Source organism: Rutidosis leptorrhynchoides, chromosome 5 (genome assembly GCF_046630445.1).
Source record: "Rutidosis leptorrhynchoides isolate AG116_Rl617_1_P2 chromosome 5, CSIRO_AGI_Rlap_v1, whole genome shotgun sequence".
In the NCBI taxonomy this organism is placed as follows: Eukaryota; Viridiplantae; Streptophyta; class Magnoliopsida; order Asterales; family Asteraceae; genus Rutidosis; species Rutidosis leptorrhynchoides.
This window is the reverse complement of record NC_092337.1, coordinates 306,141,873-306,160,178: the sequence shown is the minus strand read 5'-3', so window position 1 is coordinate 306,160,178 and position 18,306 is coordinate 306,141,873.

The window sequence follows — 18,306 nt, the reverse complement described above, 5'->3', positions numbered from 1 at the left end:
AGGGAGATTTGCTAGCTGATTGTGTGACGACCCGAAAATTTCCGACCAAATTTAAACTTAATCTTTATATAATTCTAACTTGATAAGCAATGAATTTTAATAAATCTTGAACCTCCGGAAAGAGTTTTACACAAGCTTTTGGTCACCCTTTTATTCCGACGATTCACGAACGTCATAACTTGATTTAATTGTTTAATTGTTTAATTATTGTGTATATATATAGATTTATATATATTTAACTTGAAAATATGATAATTAAATATCTCATTAAGTATATTAACAAATTATTATATATATATATATATTTTCATACTACTAATTTAAAGAGTTTTCAAACAATATATATGTTACTATTTAAACGACGTAATTAACTTATGTTAAAATGTATTTACATATAATGTATTACGAGTGTAAATACATCCTTACAAGTATTGAATACACTTTATAATATACCAATACATATAAAGGATAGCTATACTCGTATTTTCGTTCAATTTCCTCAAGAATTCTACTCGCATTCATACGGTATTTTTACCCGTATTATACACAGCTTCTAGAAGTATTTACTATTGGTATATACCAATAGAAATCTATAATTATTTGTGTAATATGTCATCCATGACCTAATAAATTTAATATGTCATGCATGACTTCATACAATTTAACTTATCTTAGATATTTTCACTAAAAGCCAAAATTATAAGCTTATAAATAAGACCATTTTAACTCATTTTTACTCCACATTTTCGTAAACTAAAAACACACTCTTGAATTCTCTCATATCATACTTTAATATCAGCAACTTTCCTATTCATAATCAAGGTAAAATACTTCTCAAAATCCTTGTTCAATTCCTTGTATAGTTGCTATCTTATTATACTTATAAAACTTGTAAAAACTAGAACTTGTTTTGGTGAACACCAAGCTTGTTTGAAAAACTAATCTAATATTTCTAACATAGATCTAATAAAACTTATTTATATGTATTATGATATTAAATTAAGTTAATATAAGAACTTATAACTTGTACATATGAAGAACACCTTGAAACTTAACATATATCCTTTAATCTCCATTCGGTAAAAAGCGGGCTGTCTTGTGTTGGGAATTAAAAACCTATCTTAGAATTTGAGTTTGAGGCTAAGACTTTGGAAATATGTTAATATATGTAAATAAGACTTTCAGTATTTTTTTCATGATTTTAGACAAAGTGGAAGTATTTTATCAAAAAACATATATTGGGTGGATGCCAGGATTTTTCCAAATCTGTCCACCGACACAAAAAAAGCGTAAAGCTCTAAAAATTACTACTTGGGATGAACTTTTTGAATTGGTTTTATAAAATTTACTTCTTAAGGAATCCATAGCAATTTGATTCACTTTAAACGGAGTTGTAATGAATATTTGGCGAGCAAAACAAAATCTGCTAAAATTAACGTTGTATGGACGAAATTTATAGTATAAAAACTATATTAACCATTACTTTGTTAACTTTTCCTATATCCTATATATATATTTGGACATATTATCAGTAGTATAACAAAATATTATAATCTTGGTTAATTCTGTGATTGTATATATGTATAATAATATTCTTGGTACGTGCTAACAGAATAAGTATACAATACGTTTTGATAAATCCTAAGACAATACGTACACAATACGTCTTAGTTAATTCTAAGACAATATGTATACAATACGTCTCTGGGTTGATGCAAAGACAATACGTATATATACCGATTATTGGACTGTTGGACTTTTCGGACTATTTTGGACTACTAACAATGGACTACTAACATAAAATGTTAAAAATTATTATATAAGTATTCTATGAACTTGCTTTATTTTATTCATATGTCGTATTATTATCTGAATCGTTATTATTGTTATAGGTTCGTGAATCCAAGAACGACGGTGATATTTTTAATAAGTTGAAAGCTTATTATTAATATACTTTTACTACTGTGAGTATATAGTCCCATTTTTAAACTCTAAAAATATTTTGGGATGAGAATACATGCATTTTATGTTTTACACCATGGACACAAGTACTTTAAATATATTCTATGTTGAGTTGTACCACATTGCATATCTTCCCTAATAGCTTGGTAACTAATATTTACATGTTGTAAGAACATGTAAGCGCGAATCCTATTGATAGATCTATCGGGTTTGACAACCCCAACCGGGCTAGTCGCTCTAGTATGGTAAACGGTTGCATAGTACTTTGTTTTTACTACACTTGGTACAGTGTAGGGAGATTTCATAATAAAGGGAATATGCTACATTAATGGTTAAGTATGGTTACCGAAGCGCTCAACAACTTATAGAATACTTTTATACACTTGTGAGTGTACATATATTTATAACTATGAAATCTTGTGGTCTATATTTATTTCGATGCTAAACCTATATATCTCACCAACCTTTGTGTTGACTGTTTAAGCATGTTTATTCTCAGGTCCTTAAGAAAGTCTTCCGCTGTTGCATTATCTGAGCAAGCTGTGCATGGAGTCTCATGCTTTTAATTAAATAAAGTGTTGCATTCAATAAAACCTTTGCCATGTATTATATTTGACTGTTATGTCACTTGTGTAGTATTTGCAAATCAATGTATTATGGGGATTATTCCTTAAATAATCGCCCAATTGTTTAAAACATACATTATGTATAATAATGGTGTGCTTTTTATGAAACGAATGCAATATTTTCTAAAACGTATCATATAGAGGTCAAATACCTCGCTATGGGACCAATGAATAACGTACCACCCTTATAGTGATATGGACGGGATGTTTCAGTTGGTATCAGAGCAGTGGTCTTAGCGAACCATGTCTTGCATTAGTGTGTCTAACGGATAGTTATTAAGATGCATTAGAGAGTCTGAACTTCGACCTTAACTGCATGTCAAAAGTTTTGCTTATCATTTCTAGTCGGAAATCATCTGCTTATCACCCTTAGAAAATTACATGCTTATCATTCTTAGTCTAGACACATCTTACTGCATTGATTACATAAATAGTGTATAGACAAAGTTCATATTTTAGCGTATATGCTAATTCATATCTTAGCGTATCTGCTACTGTAAACTTTGCCGAACATATTTCGTAAATTCCTCCGTAATCTATGAAATCTTTTGCTCTATATATATAGATATTCTATGTAATTAGAATACCATCCGATAGCCGGAAATCATTTCATATCGAAAAATCCTTTATTCAATCGTACGAAATGGAACTCTCCACTAGTTCAAGCCCCTCGAATTCCTATATGGAATTTCACTCGAGATCCTAAAGCAGTGTGACCGGAATGGATCAACCAATTAGCCATCATCTATTTTGAATGAATTGAGGATGGGTTCGTAGTCTACTTAATCATTGGAGACAAGAAGAAGGTGATCCCTTCCATCCACCACATTGCCCTCTTGGTGAAGAACATGAGGCACTTACCGGCGAACCCGTTCGTAACAAAATTTTCTCTCTCCTTTCCAGCATATGTCGCAACGAGTATAATATTACTAATATTATTGAGGCTATCCGACCTTTACTCCGTATCTTGCATGGTGAATTATTTAGTAAAAAAAAAAAATTACTGTCATGAAAAGCAAAACTTCATTAGCAAGTCATCCTACATCATTTCATTCCCTTTATAAAGCTCTTGACTCTCTTTTTATTCAAGAAACTTTAAACATCTTCTTTCACAATACAAAACAAAACAAATTCTCATCATCTATACTCACATCAAACCACTGCCAGCACCAGCAGCAGCATTACCAACAACATCACAAGCCTCAACATCGCAAGCCGCATTACTAGCATCAACATCATACACACCGCAGGCACTGAGGGATACCAACAATAATGAGTGATGAAGTATTAATTCATTATTTCATTTACGTTGAAGAAATATTCCGCGGCGATTATGTAATCTCTAAAATTTTAGGGATTATTTATTTCTAGTTCCAACCATAAACCAAATGAGATTAATATAATATTAACTCATTAAATCCATATTACATCTGAAGAAAATATACATACATATATTTTTAAAAAGACTGTAATTAAAATTAATTTGTAAAAAAATATTACTTGTGAAATTTTATTTTAACGGGTAGGTAATACCCAAGAAATACTTAAGTTCACATTAATATGTTACACTGTACATTTTCAATGATGTTTCGATAATCATTAATTATACTCTCTCCTTTCATAGCAATATACATCATTTCACAAAATTCAAGACAACCATTTTCCATACCAATTCAATTACATATTCTGATTTTGACAGATCAAAATTCAAGTCAAGATTTAAGAAGTGCCATCAATCTTAAATTCCTACATCCTTCAAAATCATACTTTAAATTCAAACTATACTAGAACATCACTTTCATTCACAGAACTCATAAAGATATTCGTATCATTCAAGATTCACGACGAATTCATTATACGGATATTGACGATGACAACCTGCATCTAAACCCTTCAAAATTCTTGAAAACATCTCAACTAAGGAACAATCGAGAGAATGAACCAATCACACGATACATACGAAGAATATATGCATATAGATATGCATTCGGAGGACACTTAAACCTAAGCAAAGGTTCAACACGTATCCGTGTCAGATCTTTTAGCATTATTATTACCCAAAATAACTTTACAATCCCTTTTCAAAATAGCGAATTTTATCACAGCTCCAAAAAGACAACTTCGACTTTTCATCCGGAGTAGCCTTATTATAACCTTGATATATACGTTGTCTTTTTGCCATCGTTACTGGGGAACCTTTTATATTTCACCACATTAGTAGTAAGCTTACCAGCAACTTTATTGCTCTTTGACTTAAATCTCTCTGAAAGATCACTATAAAACCATGTCATGTACCCATCTACATCTTGTAACAATAATTGTCATACCAAACCTCAGGAAATATCAATAATTATTCTTGAATCTCACATCATTTCTGCATATACGTATAACGTTATTTCCTGGAATTATAATTTCGAAATCCGGAATAGCACTTCAGCCTATGAATCAGTACTATGAAGTTTTGAAAAAGCTGAATGAAGCAGCAGAAACTGTAGACAACCATAATAGTCTAAAGTTGATGATAAAGAATATTGTGTTAGCAAAGCACAGAAAAAGAGAAGGTTTGGAACTGGAAAACGAATTGAGCAAACCCTGAAGGAGGCTGTAGACAAATCACAAGGACGAAATCTACCTTTAAAGAATCTAAATGATTCGGTGTCTACTAAAATCCTTAGCAAATACCTTGCTCCTTACTCTAAAACCCTTGCGAACAATATTCTTCATCATCCTCTTATCTTAAATATTCTAAGATATCATCGTATCTTCCATTATAAATATCCTTCATATTTCTGAAGATATTTTCATAACCATTCTTATCTGAAATCATTTATTCCTTCGCGTTATCTTTATCACATCATAAAGAAAACTTTTTTAGTTTCTAAATATTTGAAACCTCTGAGTGTAAAGTATGAATGTTTTTGAAGTAATGTTGGGAACTGAAGCATGAGTTAGTATAATATAATGACACTTGATCAACGTGATTATATTACAGTAAGTCATGCTGAGTTTCTAAATGGAACGTAATGATTCACAGACCATAACGTCATCATGTGCCATGATTACATGACTCTTACATTCAATCTAATCTCTAAACATATCAAGAACATATTCTATTGATAGTTCTATCTTTTCCTTCGGATTCTGGTAATTTCGCAAGTCAAATTGTGGTTTTACAATTTCTCTCTTAGAGCATTAGCTATGTTCATTCCAAATTTCATATCTATGAATTCTAGACCACTATTCGCTTGACTTAAAGTCGGGAAAAGAAGACGAAGCATGAAACTCCAAAATATAAGGAAAAATATAAGCACGAAGACAATGCAGAAATTACAAACCGTGTATATCGATGCGTATAGCAATATAAAGACACGGGAAAACTAAGAAAACTATAAACCCAAGAGCATAGTAAAAATTAATGGATTCCTCCGGTGGAAGATGAAAAAGAAGAATGACAGATGTGATAGTCAAGATTATATCAAGAATTAAAACTGGATGGAGCATATTGACGAATGTTTTGGAAGTACGAAGAAAGGAAGAAAGTATAAAAGATGGGAGATGTAGAAATAAGGAAACGTAGGAGGTTGATTTATAGTAAAATATCCGACAGAGAAATCGAGACAGATTACTGCATTAAATCGAAGAGGATCATAATTTCCTTAATCGCCGAAGAATCAAATCTTATATAGATTACACAGATTTTCTTTAATCCAGAGATCAACCGTGATGACGTCAAAAGATAAGACGAATCCCTATTTTCTCATTTCACTCTTTTACGATATCTTCACTCATACGTTTCGAGTAATCGAATTATTTTATCCATATTTTTCAATCATGATAAAACCCTATGAATCAACTTATATTCGTCATAATAACATTCTTATTGTTAGCCATGATGACCTCGATCAAATTTTGGGACGAAATTTCTTTAACGGGTAGGTACTGTGACGACCCGAAAATTTCTGACCAAATTTAAACTTAATCTTTATATAATTCCGACTTGATAAGCAATAAATTTTAATAAATCTTGAACCTTCAAAAAGAGTTTTACACAAGCTTTTTGTCACCCTTTTATTTCGACGATTCACGAACGTCATAACTTGATTTAATTGTTTAATTGTTTAATTATTGTGTATATATATGGATTTATATATATTTAACTTGAAAATATGATAATTAAATATCTCATTAAGTATATTAACAAAGTATTTTATATATATATATATATATATATATATATATATATATATATATATATATATTTATTTATTTATACTACTAGTTTAAAGAGTTTTCAAACAATATATATGTTACTATTTAAACGACGTAATTAACTTATGTTAAAATGTATTTACATATAATATATTACGAGTGTAAATACATCCTTACAAGTATTGAAAACACTTTATAATATACCAATACATATAAAGGATAGCTATACTCGTATTTCCGTTCAATTTCCTCAAGAATTCTACTCGCATTCATACGGTATTTTTACCCGTATTATACACAGCTTCTAGAAGTATTTACTATTGGTATATACCAATAGAAATCTGCAATTATTTGTGTAATATGTCATTCATGACCTAATCAATTTAATATGTCATGCAAGACTTAATACAATTTAACTTATCTTAGATATTTTCACTAAAAGCTAAAATTATAAGCTTATAAATAAGGACCATTTTAAATCATTTTTAATCCACATTTTCTTAAACTAAAAACACACACTTGAATGCTCTCATATCATACTTTAATCTCAGAAACTTTCCTCTTCATAATCAAGGTAAAATACTTCTCAAAATTCTTCTTCAATTCCTTGTATAGTTGCTATCTTATTATACTTATAAAGCTTGTAAAAACTAGAACTTGTTTTGGTGAACACCAAGCTTGTTTAAAAAACTAATCTAATCTTTCTAACATAACTCTAATAAAACTTATTTATATGTATTATGATGTTATATTAGGTTAATATAAGAACTTATAACTTGTACATATGAAGAACACCTTGAAACTTAACATATATCCTTTAATCTTCATTCGGTAAAAAGCGGGCTGTTTTGGGTTGGGAATTAAAAACCTATCTTAGACTTTGAGTTCGAGGCTAAGACTTTAGAAATATGTTAATATATGTAAATAAGACTTCCAGTATTTTTTTTCATGATTTTAGACAAAGTGGAATTATTTTATCAAAAATCATATATTGGGTGGATGCCGGGATTTTTCCAAATCTGTCCACCGACACAAAAATAGGGTAAAGCTCTAAAAATTACTACTTGGGATGAACTTTTCGAATTGGTTTTATAAAATTTTCTTCTTAAGGAATTCATAGCAATTTGATTCACTTTAAACGGAGTTGTAATGAAAATTTGGCGAGCAAAACAAAATCTGCTAAAATTAACGTTGTATGGACAAAATTTATATTATAAAACTATATTAACCATATCCTTGTTAACTTTTCCTATATCCTATATATATATTTGGACATGTTATCAGTAGTATAACAAAATATTATAATCTTGGTTAATTCTGTGATTGTATATATGTATAATAATATTCTTGGTACGTGCTAACAGAATAAGTATACAATACGTTTTGATAAATCCTAAGACAATACGTACACAATACGTCTTAGTTAATTCTAAGATAATACGTATACAATACGTCTCTGGGTTGATGCAAAGACAATACGTATACAATACGTCGTGGGGTAATTCAAAGATTATATATATATATATATATATATATATATATATATATATATATATATATATATATATATATATATATATATATATATATATATATATATATATATATATATGTATATATATATGTATATATATATATGTATATATATATATGTATATATATATATGTATATATATATATATATGTATATATATATATACATATATATATATACCGATTATTGGACTGTTGGACTTTTCGAACTATTTTGGACTACTAACAATGGACTACTAACATAAAATGTTAAAAATTATTATATAAGTATTCTATGAACTTGCTTTATTTTATTCATATGTCTTATTATTATCTGAATCGTTATTATTGTTATAGGTTCGTGAATCCAAGAACGACGGTCATATTTTTAATAAGTTGAAAGCTTATTATTAATATACTTTTACTATTGTGAGTATATAGTCCCATTTTTAAACTCTAAAAATATTTTGGGATAAGAATACATGCATTTTTTTTACGCCATGGACACAACTACTTAAAATATATTCTACGTTGACTTGTACCACATTGCATATGTTCCCTAATAGCTTGGTAACTAATATTTACATGTTGTAAGAACATGTAAGCGCGAATCCTATTGATAGATCTATCGGGTTTGACAACCCCAACCGGGCTAGTCACTCTAGTATCATAAACGGTTGCATAGTACTTTGTTTTTACTACACTTGGTACAGTGTAGGGAGATTTCATAATAAAGGGAATATGCCACATTAATGGTTAAGTATGGTTACCGAAGCGCTCAACAATTTATAGAATACTTTTATACACTTGCGAGTGTACATATATTTATAACTATGAAATCTTGTGGTCTATATTTATATCGATGCTAAACCTATATATCTCACCAACCTTTGTGTTGACTGTTTAAGCATATTTATTCTAAGGTCCTTAAGAAAGTCTTCCGCTGTTGCATTATTTGAGCAAGCTATGCATGGAGTCTCATGCTTTTAATTAAATAAAGTGTTACATTCAATAAAACTTTGTCATGTATTATATTTGACTGTTATGTCACGTGTGTAGTATTTGAAAATCGATGTATTATGGGAATTATTCCTTAAATAATCGCCCAATTGTTTAAAACATGCATTATGTATAATAATGGTGTGCTTTTTATGAAACGAATACAATATTTTCTAAAACGTATCATATAGAGGTCAAATACCTCGCTATGGGACCAATGAATAACGTAACACGTTTTAAGTAATATGGACGAGTCATTTCAGATTGCCTGTATCAAAGTTGCGTAATTTGGGTGCGTTTCGAGGTAGTTGGGAACTATGGTAGAATTGGCCAGTAAGGAGCCCACACATCCAAAAATAATCACAATAAGAAGTTATGAGAAAAGGGACGGTGCGAATGGGGATATTAACTGGGATCGACGTTGACATGCTGATAACGCATCATAAACACGTAGGATACAAAGCGAATTGCCACAACTAATGAAACACTCAGAAAAAAAGCCTTAAAAAGGGAAAGCACAATTTATATTATTATTATTATTAAATAGCGTAGCTACAAACGTTGAACAGGAAAATGACAAAACAGGCCTAACAGCACCCGAAACTTCAATACAGCACACAATAGGTGGTTTTATTTATTTATATACATAGGCACTTGTAGTTGGCGCGGCGCAAAGTCTGGTGTAGTTACTCGGTTCCAGGGCTTGGTGTGGCATCCTCAGAGTCGGAGCTTTCAACAACAAACCTACAGAAAGAGGAAAAGAGTGAGTGGGAAAATTAGTTGGAGGGCACGAAACTCAATATGTAGATGCATATACGTGGCTATAAATATGTATAGATATATATACATATACATATACATATATATATATATATATATATATATATATATATGTATATGTTTATGTATATGTATATGTATATGTATATGTATATGTATATGTATATGTATATGTATATGTACATAAATATGTGCATATGTTTATGGATACAGGGGGGAGGGGTAAGAAAGGGACACGTGCAGAGTTATGTAGAGAGTAGAGTGAACATTAATTGCGACAGTTTGGGCGGTCTGATTCCTTGGCGGGAGTAGTGATGTCCAATTCCCATTTTTTACCTGCAGGGGTAGAAACAGATGGGCCGACGGCTGGAGGCTGGGCTTTATTGCCTGTGACAGGAAGCACACTCGCATTGTGGGTGGAATTCAACACGCGTAGACATGTGAAGCTTTCATGTGAGCCGTGCTCGTAGTGTGATCCTGCTTTCAAGAGAAGAGTCTGCGGTGTGTTGATGAGGTTCGCTATCGGGTTAGGTAAGACGTGGCTGGGGGAGTCCTAATCAAAAGAAAAAATGGGAATACATGAGAAAGCAATGCAAATGGTTTATCTAAACCTAAAGGGTAGGCCTGCTGTGCATTTTTAAACTGAAATAAGAGTATTAAATTAAGAAGACATAGGGTAAGTTAGGAAATAACCTCATCAAGCTCTGCCACCAGAGATTTAGCTGTTGCTTTCACCAACTTTTCCATCGTTTCGTAAAAAAAAACGACAACAGCCTTGCCTGTCCTGTCTGTCACTTCGAGCTGGATTTTGAACCTGGTGGGGAGAATAACAACGTGGCGGTCAGTTCTGTGTACGGGGCGAACATGTGGTTTAAAATTAACATATCCTAATGTAGTTTTTGGGCAATTTATTACTTTGTATTTGGGTACAGCACATCCTGGGCACATGAATCACAACAATAGTGGCCATCCTCCCTTGTAATACCTTTCTTAGCTTGGCAAATGTTACAACTCACGTAATACCAACCATTCTTGGTGCGGACATTCGGTACATGGACAGTACACTTGAAGATCTCAACCTGAGTGCAATAGTGGGGGTTAAAATTTTACCATCTATAACAATTAGGCATTTGTGTTATTCAAGGTTCACGATGATACCTTTGTAGTTGATGATCCGAAACCTTTTCCTTTGCGAGATGACCTGAGAAAATCAGCAAGGGTTCCTTCGGTCTGCGCCGAAGCGGTGTAAGATCCTGTTTTCTCAGCACAGTGGGACGCCGTCCAAAGGGACGGAACGCCATCCCAGATTAAAGGGCTGGATGCCGTCCAACGTTCTGGACGCCGTCCAGAATAGCTGGCAGGCAAGCCTTTTGCTTTTTAGATATTTAAATTGGTTAAATTGGTAATTTCACATAGGGGCCGAATTTAAGGCCCTAGATTAGTTTTGGTGAGCCTCATTACTCCATTTCCATCTACCTTATCATCTTCCATTAAAATCTAGAGAGAGAGAAAGTTTTTAGAGTGAGAGAGCTCAAAACGAGTAAGAAGAAGGTTGAATCGGGTTTTTGTGCAAGCTTTAAAGTCGTTCATCTAGTCTCTAGCTACGTTGTGATTGTGTTGGTAAGTCGTAAACCTAATTTCTTTACTCTAATTGTGTTAAGGGCTAGGGTTTGGGTTAGTGTTGCACATAAAACCCACTTGCTAGTGATTTAAGGGTTTCGGGTAGGTTTGGGTCATGAAGACCCAAATGATGACTAACCTAGGGTTTTGAAAGGTTTAATTATGAAATGGGTCTTAAAGACCTAAGTAAATCACTAGTACACTTGTGGTTAATGTTAATGGGTGTTATTTGGGTTGTGGGTGACCCAAGTGGGTATGTTGACCTTGAAATGGGTCAAATGGGTCTTTGATGATCTAAGTTGGCTTGCGAGTGTGAAAATGAGTTAACTTTGTGATTAAAAGTGTATTAAGACCTTAAATGGCTAGAGTTAGGGTTTTTGGGGAAGTTAACCCATTATTAGGGTTTAGGGTGCAAAATGGGTCGGAATTGCACCTTGGGTCAAAAGACTCTAGTATGTGAATGAGTTGGTTGATCAACGTGAGTTGTGATTTTGATAATGTGCTAAATGTAATAGGTACATTACATTGAAGTTGCAAGCATGGTTATCTTTTGCAAGAAAACTCTAAGGTGAGTGGAATATCTATATATGTATGTATATGATTTAGTGATGTGCAACGAGGTGTATATAAAATAGTTATTATTTTACTAGGAAAACACTATTAAATACGATACAATTTTACACAAGATATTTATTTATTTATAGAATGGATATACTTAAACCTTGCTACAACACTTATAGGCAGTGTACCTAATCGTACAGTAGTGTAGTTTTTAGTAAGTCCGGTTCGTTCCACAGGGAAATCTTTTAAACAAAGCTCAACGCTATATTAGTTTACTTTTATAAAAATACAAATATATATATAAGTAATATTATTATTATAAAGGGGGGTTTTTACCGTTTAATGACCGGTTTGTCGATTTTAAAACTTTAGTCGCAGTTAAAACCTAATGTAAAATATAAATACAAGACTAATATTAAAGCGTAAAGTAAATAACGATAATGAAATTGCGAATAATAAAAATGCGATAAAATAAAATTGCGATAATTAAAAAGTACGATAATTAAAAGTGCGATAAAATAAAATAACAATAAATAAAAGTGCGATAATTAGAAGTGCAATTAAATATAAAATAAAGAAAATTAAATATGAAATAAAAGAATTATGCTTATTTAAACTTCCGTAATCATGATGTTTGACGTGTTGATTTTAGTTTTATGCCCATGGGTTAATTGTCCTTTGTCCTGGATTATTCAATATGTCCGTCTGGTTTTTGTCCATAACAGTCCATCAGTCATAAATATAAATTGCAAGTGTCCTTGTCAAATTATTATTATACCCGAAGTTAAATATTCCAACTAATTGGGGATTCGAATTGTAACAAGGTTTTAATACTTTGTTTAATGAATACACCAGGTTATCGACTGCGTGTAAACCAAGGTTTTACTACTTTGTTAACAATTACACCAATTACCCTTGAATGTAATTTCACCCCTGTTTTAATTATTCTAGTGGCTATTAATCCATTCCCGTGTCCGGTTAAATGAACGATTATTCGTACATATAAATACCCCGCCCATCGTGTCCGATCGAGTGTATATGGTAATTTATAGGGACGCCCAATTGTAAATCTTTATATTAACATTAACAAACTTTCATTTAGTTAAACAAATATAAAGCCCATTAATAGCCCATAGTCTAATTTCCACAAGTGTCGTTCTTTTGTCCAAACCCCAATTATGGTACAAAGCCCAATTATCCAATTTTAGTAATTAGCCCAACATCATGATTACTTCGTTTTAAATAAGCATAATAATAACTTAGCTACGAGACATTAATATAAAAAGGTTGAACATAACTTACAATGATTAAAAATAGCGTAGCGTTACACGGACAGAATTTCGACTTACACCCTTACAACATTCGCTAACATACCCTTATTATTAGAATTATAATTAAAATTAAAATATAAATTATAAATATAAATATATTTACGTATGAAGACGAAGAAAAAAAAAGATGATTAAAACTCGGCAGAAAACTGGCTTTATATAGGACCTGACCAGCAATTTCACTCCATGCGACTCGCATGGATTTGTGCTTCTGGCCATGCGAGTTGCATGGCCACCCTGGATCCAGCCAAATTGCTTTGTTTTCTTCTTGCCGACGTAATATAATAATAATAATATATATAATATATAATTATATATAATTGTATATATATTATATTATATTCTTGTGCATAGTAGACTAGATATTTTTGGTCCGTTGCGTCGGGCGTTTCTTCTTGGCTCAGGTCCCGGTTCCGGATTTTCGGACGTCTTCGCGTATTATTTTATATCGTGTACTTTGCGTCTTGTAACTTGTACTCTTGTCATTTTGAGACGTTCCTCATCAATATTTTGAACCTTTTTAGTTGTATCTTGTACTTTTTAGCTCTTTGGACCTTTTTGTCTTCAATTTGTCGAATCTGCCTTTTGTCTTCACTTTTTAATATTTAAACGAATATTGCTTGTAAATCGAACAATACCAACTAAAATCTTGTCTTTCTTGGGGAATAATGCTATGAAATATATGTTCGTTTTTAGCATTATCAAATATTCCCACACTTGAGCGTTTGCTTGTCCTCAAGCAATATTGTCTTGAAATACTAGAATCACTTCTTTATTCTTCATACTTTGTACATCAGTGATTTCTATACGGCGGTATGAACAATGGTAGTAACGATATGGTTTACAGTCCCACATGACTATAAAAATTTAGATCCATTAAGGAAATTGGATCTTTATGAAAACATTTGATCTTTTGAAATCTAGTTTTTACCCTAGATAAGTTTTCCGGAATAACCCTTTACCGGTGTTTGCAAAATATTTTTGTGGGTTTGGTGGGTTTCAGATTTGAAAATTTTAGCTCAAAACTTGCGGTTTTGTGTCACCCACTTGCTAACCTTGTATTTGGAAAGCAACACGTCCAGTTTACTTGTCCCGTATATTACCTTTCGGTAAACTACCGTCCGGTTGTAAAGGAAAGCGTTGAACAAGCAACTGTTAAGGCAATGTCCCGTGACATGCTTTTGATTATGGTCTATAACGTGTCGGACGCAATTACTATCCTTGGTAGGAGCAATAGTAAAAGCTCACCCTTATAATTTTTCGGTCTGGCACAAGGTCCTGTCTTTGACCATGCTATGCAACCACCGTTCTTACGGTTGACACCCGATTTAGTTCAGGTGACCTAATGAATTCCAGGTGAATTCCTAGGATTTTACGTTCAATGGTAATGAACGCATTGAAAATAGGGTTTTCAGAAAACAAATCGGTTTGTATTTTTGATCAAAATATTTTCTCGTTCAAGCTCGAGTTTAGATATCATTGAATTCCATGAGTTTGTAATTCTCAATCTTTAAGGTCAATCTCTAGGATTGAGTAATATCAGTCTTAAAAGCTGATTTTTAATCTTTAAGGAGATTATCCTTTCTGGGAATCTGATTCATTAGTCTTATCCAGCTAATTTGCATGGTGCCTCCCCATTGTACGAGATAAATCCTTCTCATGGTTAGGATAAATCTGACCACTTGGCGACCCTGTTTAATGCTGAGGTCCGTGGATTTCCTGCTGATTTTAGTGATGACTTTTCTAGATTTTTCGTCAACCTACAGCTGGTCTGGACGACAACTTCATGACCTAAATCAAGAAGCGCGTGTCTTTTTCGGAAGACTTTACTTCCTTTTAATGATGGAATTGATTCATCGTGTAGATCCATCTCTTCTTTTCTTTCATCGGGTAAAACAGTTTAGTTTAGTCCAAAGCAAAAGTATTTTTAGTTATTTGTTACAGATATATGTGACATATGTTTAAGATAACTTGGTAAATTTTCCCACACTTGGCTTTTATTTTCCTTTTTATCGTCCTCTATTCCATTTTAAATGAATTTTAACATTTTAGTTTGTTTCTCAATTTATGTCCTTTCCGAGGTAACAATAATTTCGGTGTTAAAACCTAGTTTTATCGTTCATAAATATGTATAAACATGATTTGAATTCATTTAATTGAAAAATTTTACTAGAATTGGGTAGTCAGTATATAAGACTAGGGCTGTTCTTTTTTATCAGAGAGCACTAGATTCTAATACAACTACTGCTTTACTAGTATTTTTAATGGTAACCAAGTGTTTAATATAAAAATTTTAAAATCCGAAAGAATTTAACCCCTTCCCACACTTAAGATCTTGCAATGCCCTCATTTGCAAGAAATCAGTAACAATTTAAATTATTGAGGGTGATTTGTGTGAAAATGATTAAATTTTTACCAAAGTTTCCAAATATATTGGCGTTTGTTTGCTGAATGATAAATGGTGCACGTCATTTGTTCATTCCGTCTTGTTGTTATTTCACATACATTTTGCATCATTGTCGTCAAAATTACTTGCTTTTGCTGAACTTAATGCCAGTCTTTGAAAACGCGTTGTTTTACCCTGTTTTGTGCATAAAAGAGAATACATACAATACAAATATAATCATACATGCAATTTGAAATGGAACTTTGGCATCCCACTTTCAAACTATAAGAAAAATATTAGTACACAATAATAATAAGAATATCAAACATTACATAAACGTAATAAAATGTTAAGTGTTTAAAATAAAAATAAAAATTACCAACTTATCTCTACTGATCAGGAGGTGGGTTAGGAGGATAATTAGGATAGGGATCCCAATTCATGTTCGCGTCCGGGTTCCATGGCTGATTATAGGTGAACTGGTATGCTGCGTCATAATCATATGAATCATAGGGTGGTCTCATTTCTGGCTGATGTGCGGGATAGTATGCGGGTCGGGTCGGATAATACATCTCGCCAGGCTGCAACTGGCTTATAATTTGGCGCTGATGATAATCCCATCGGCCATGCTCTCGTTGCCGGGAATGCTCGTAGTCATTCCGACGTTGCCATGCCTCGTACTGCATATGCCTATCATAGTTCGTCATGTATTCATCCTCCATACGAACGCCTAAATCAAGAGCAGTCTCCCGAACAACTCCTATAATGTTGTTCGCATCCTCCATCTCATCATCCGAACCTCTTTCTACCTGTCGCTGAGGTCCCTCGTATCGATATACCCGACCACGTCTCATCAATAATACCCTTGCACCGTGATAAAGGTTTGAACTTATAGTTTCACCTCCGTCCTCTATTTCGTTCATTGGACCCCCTTGGTGCTTATCTACACCTAAATACTCTCCAATGAGAGTAATGAAAATACCACCACCTATAATACTCCCCGATTTCATCCCCGAAACTACATTAGCGAGATAATAACCAACACAATAGGGAATGTTAACGAAACTCCTCGGGTCTCTAATACACTTGAGGTAGAACAAATCGTTTACGGTCAATTTCTCCTTATTTCTTCCCCTTTGTGTAATTGTGTTTGCTAAGAATCTATGAATCACCCGGAGTTCAGCTCTGTCTATATCTAAGTATGTATGATTTCCACTGGCGTGAAATTCATTAAAGTGGGACATACGCCTCCAGACAGCGTTAATATCAAATTCCCTATCTACCCTTTCTCCTTGGGCAATCAGGCTATTACAGTCGGGGCTCAAAAGTTCAGCAGGGGTGTAAATCTGTAAGGCCCTAGCTAAATCTATCATGGACATTCTGTACATGCGTCCACCTAACAGAAATCTAATAAAGCTTCTATCATCTATCCTCCTAACATCACTGTTTAACTTAATAGTACTAAGTAATTCTATACACCATTCCCTATATATGGTTCTACGAATGGAAAATAGGCGCATCCAATCGTTAAACTGAGAATTACCATACCTTTGCACCAATAATTCCCGAATCGGTTCGGCAAGGTCAACTGTTTCCAAAGGTACCCAGTCAATTGCCCTTGGCATTTCAACAACCTTAAAGTAGAGAATGTGCATGTTCTTTTGATAATCTGGATACTCTATCCAACATCGATCAAATCTCAGATTTGGGTGTAACTGATCTTCATTAATGTCTAAGCTCAGAATCCTTTGATGTGGAGCGAATTGACGAAACTGATTCACGAATAATTGATCTTGATCGTGATAAGGAATATGTTGCTCCTCATGTTCTTCTTCTTCTTGTTGCATATGTTGTTCTTGTTCATGAAACATTTCCGGTTCGGGCTCTGGTTGTCTGGACGATGATGCTCCTGAACCTCCAGTATCGGCTCTCTGTAAAACACATTAAACACAAAAATTGTGCATCCAAATATGCATTAGTGTTAGCAAAATAATAACTTGAAACAATTATGATGACATGTTCAATTCATAACACATTTTATACACATTTTCTTAACAATAACAATTCTACACTTTTACATACGAAAATGTGTACAATGTTTTATCATATTTAAACTCTTAAACATGTCAACAATAATCATTATGGCAATTAAACACTTGTTACATGGCATTCAAATCAAACTAGTGCTTATTTTCATATTTTTGTCAAGTCTACACTTTATCAAATAAGCATATACGAAAAATGTACATCAGGTTCATAAGCATTTATCTCAAATAACATGCCAAAATAATCACTACTAGCAATGAAACAAGTTTCAAAT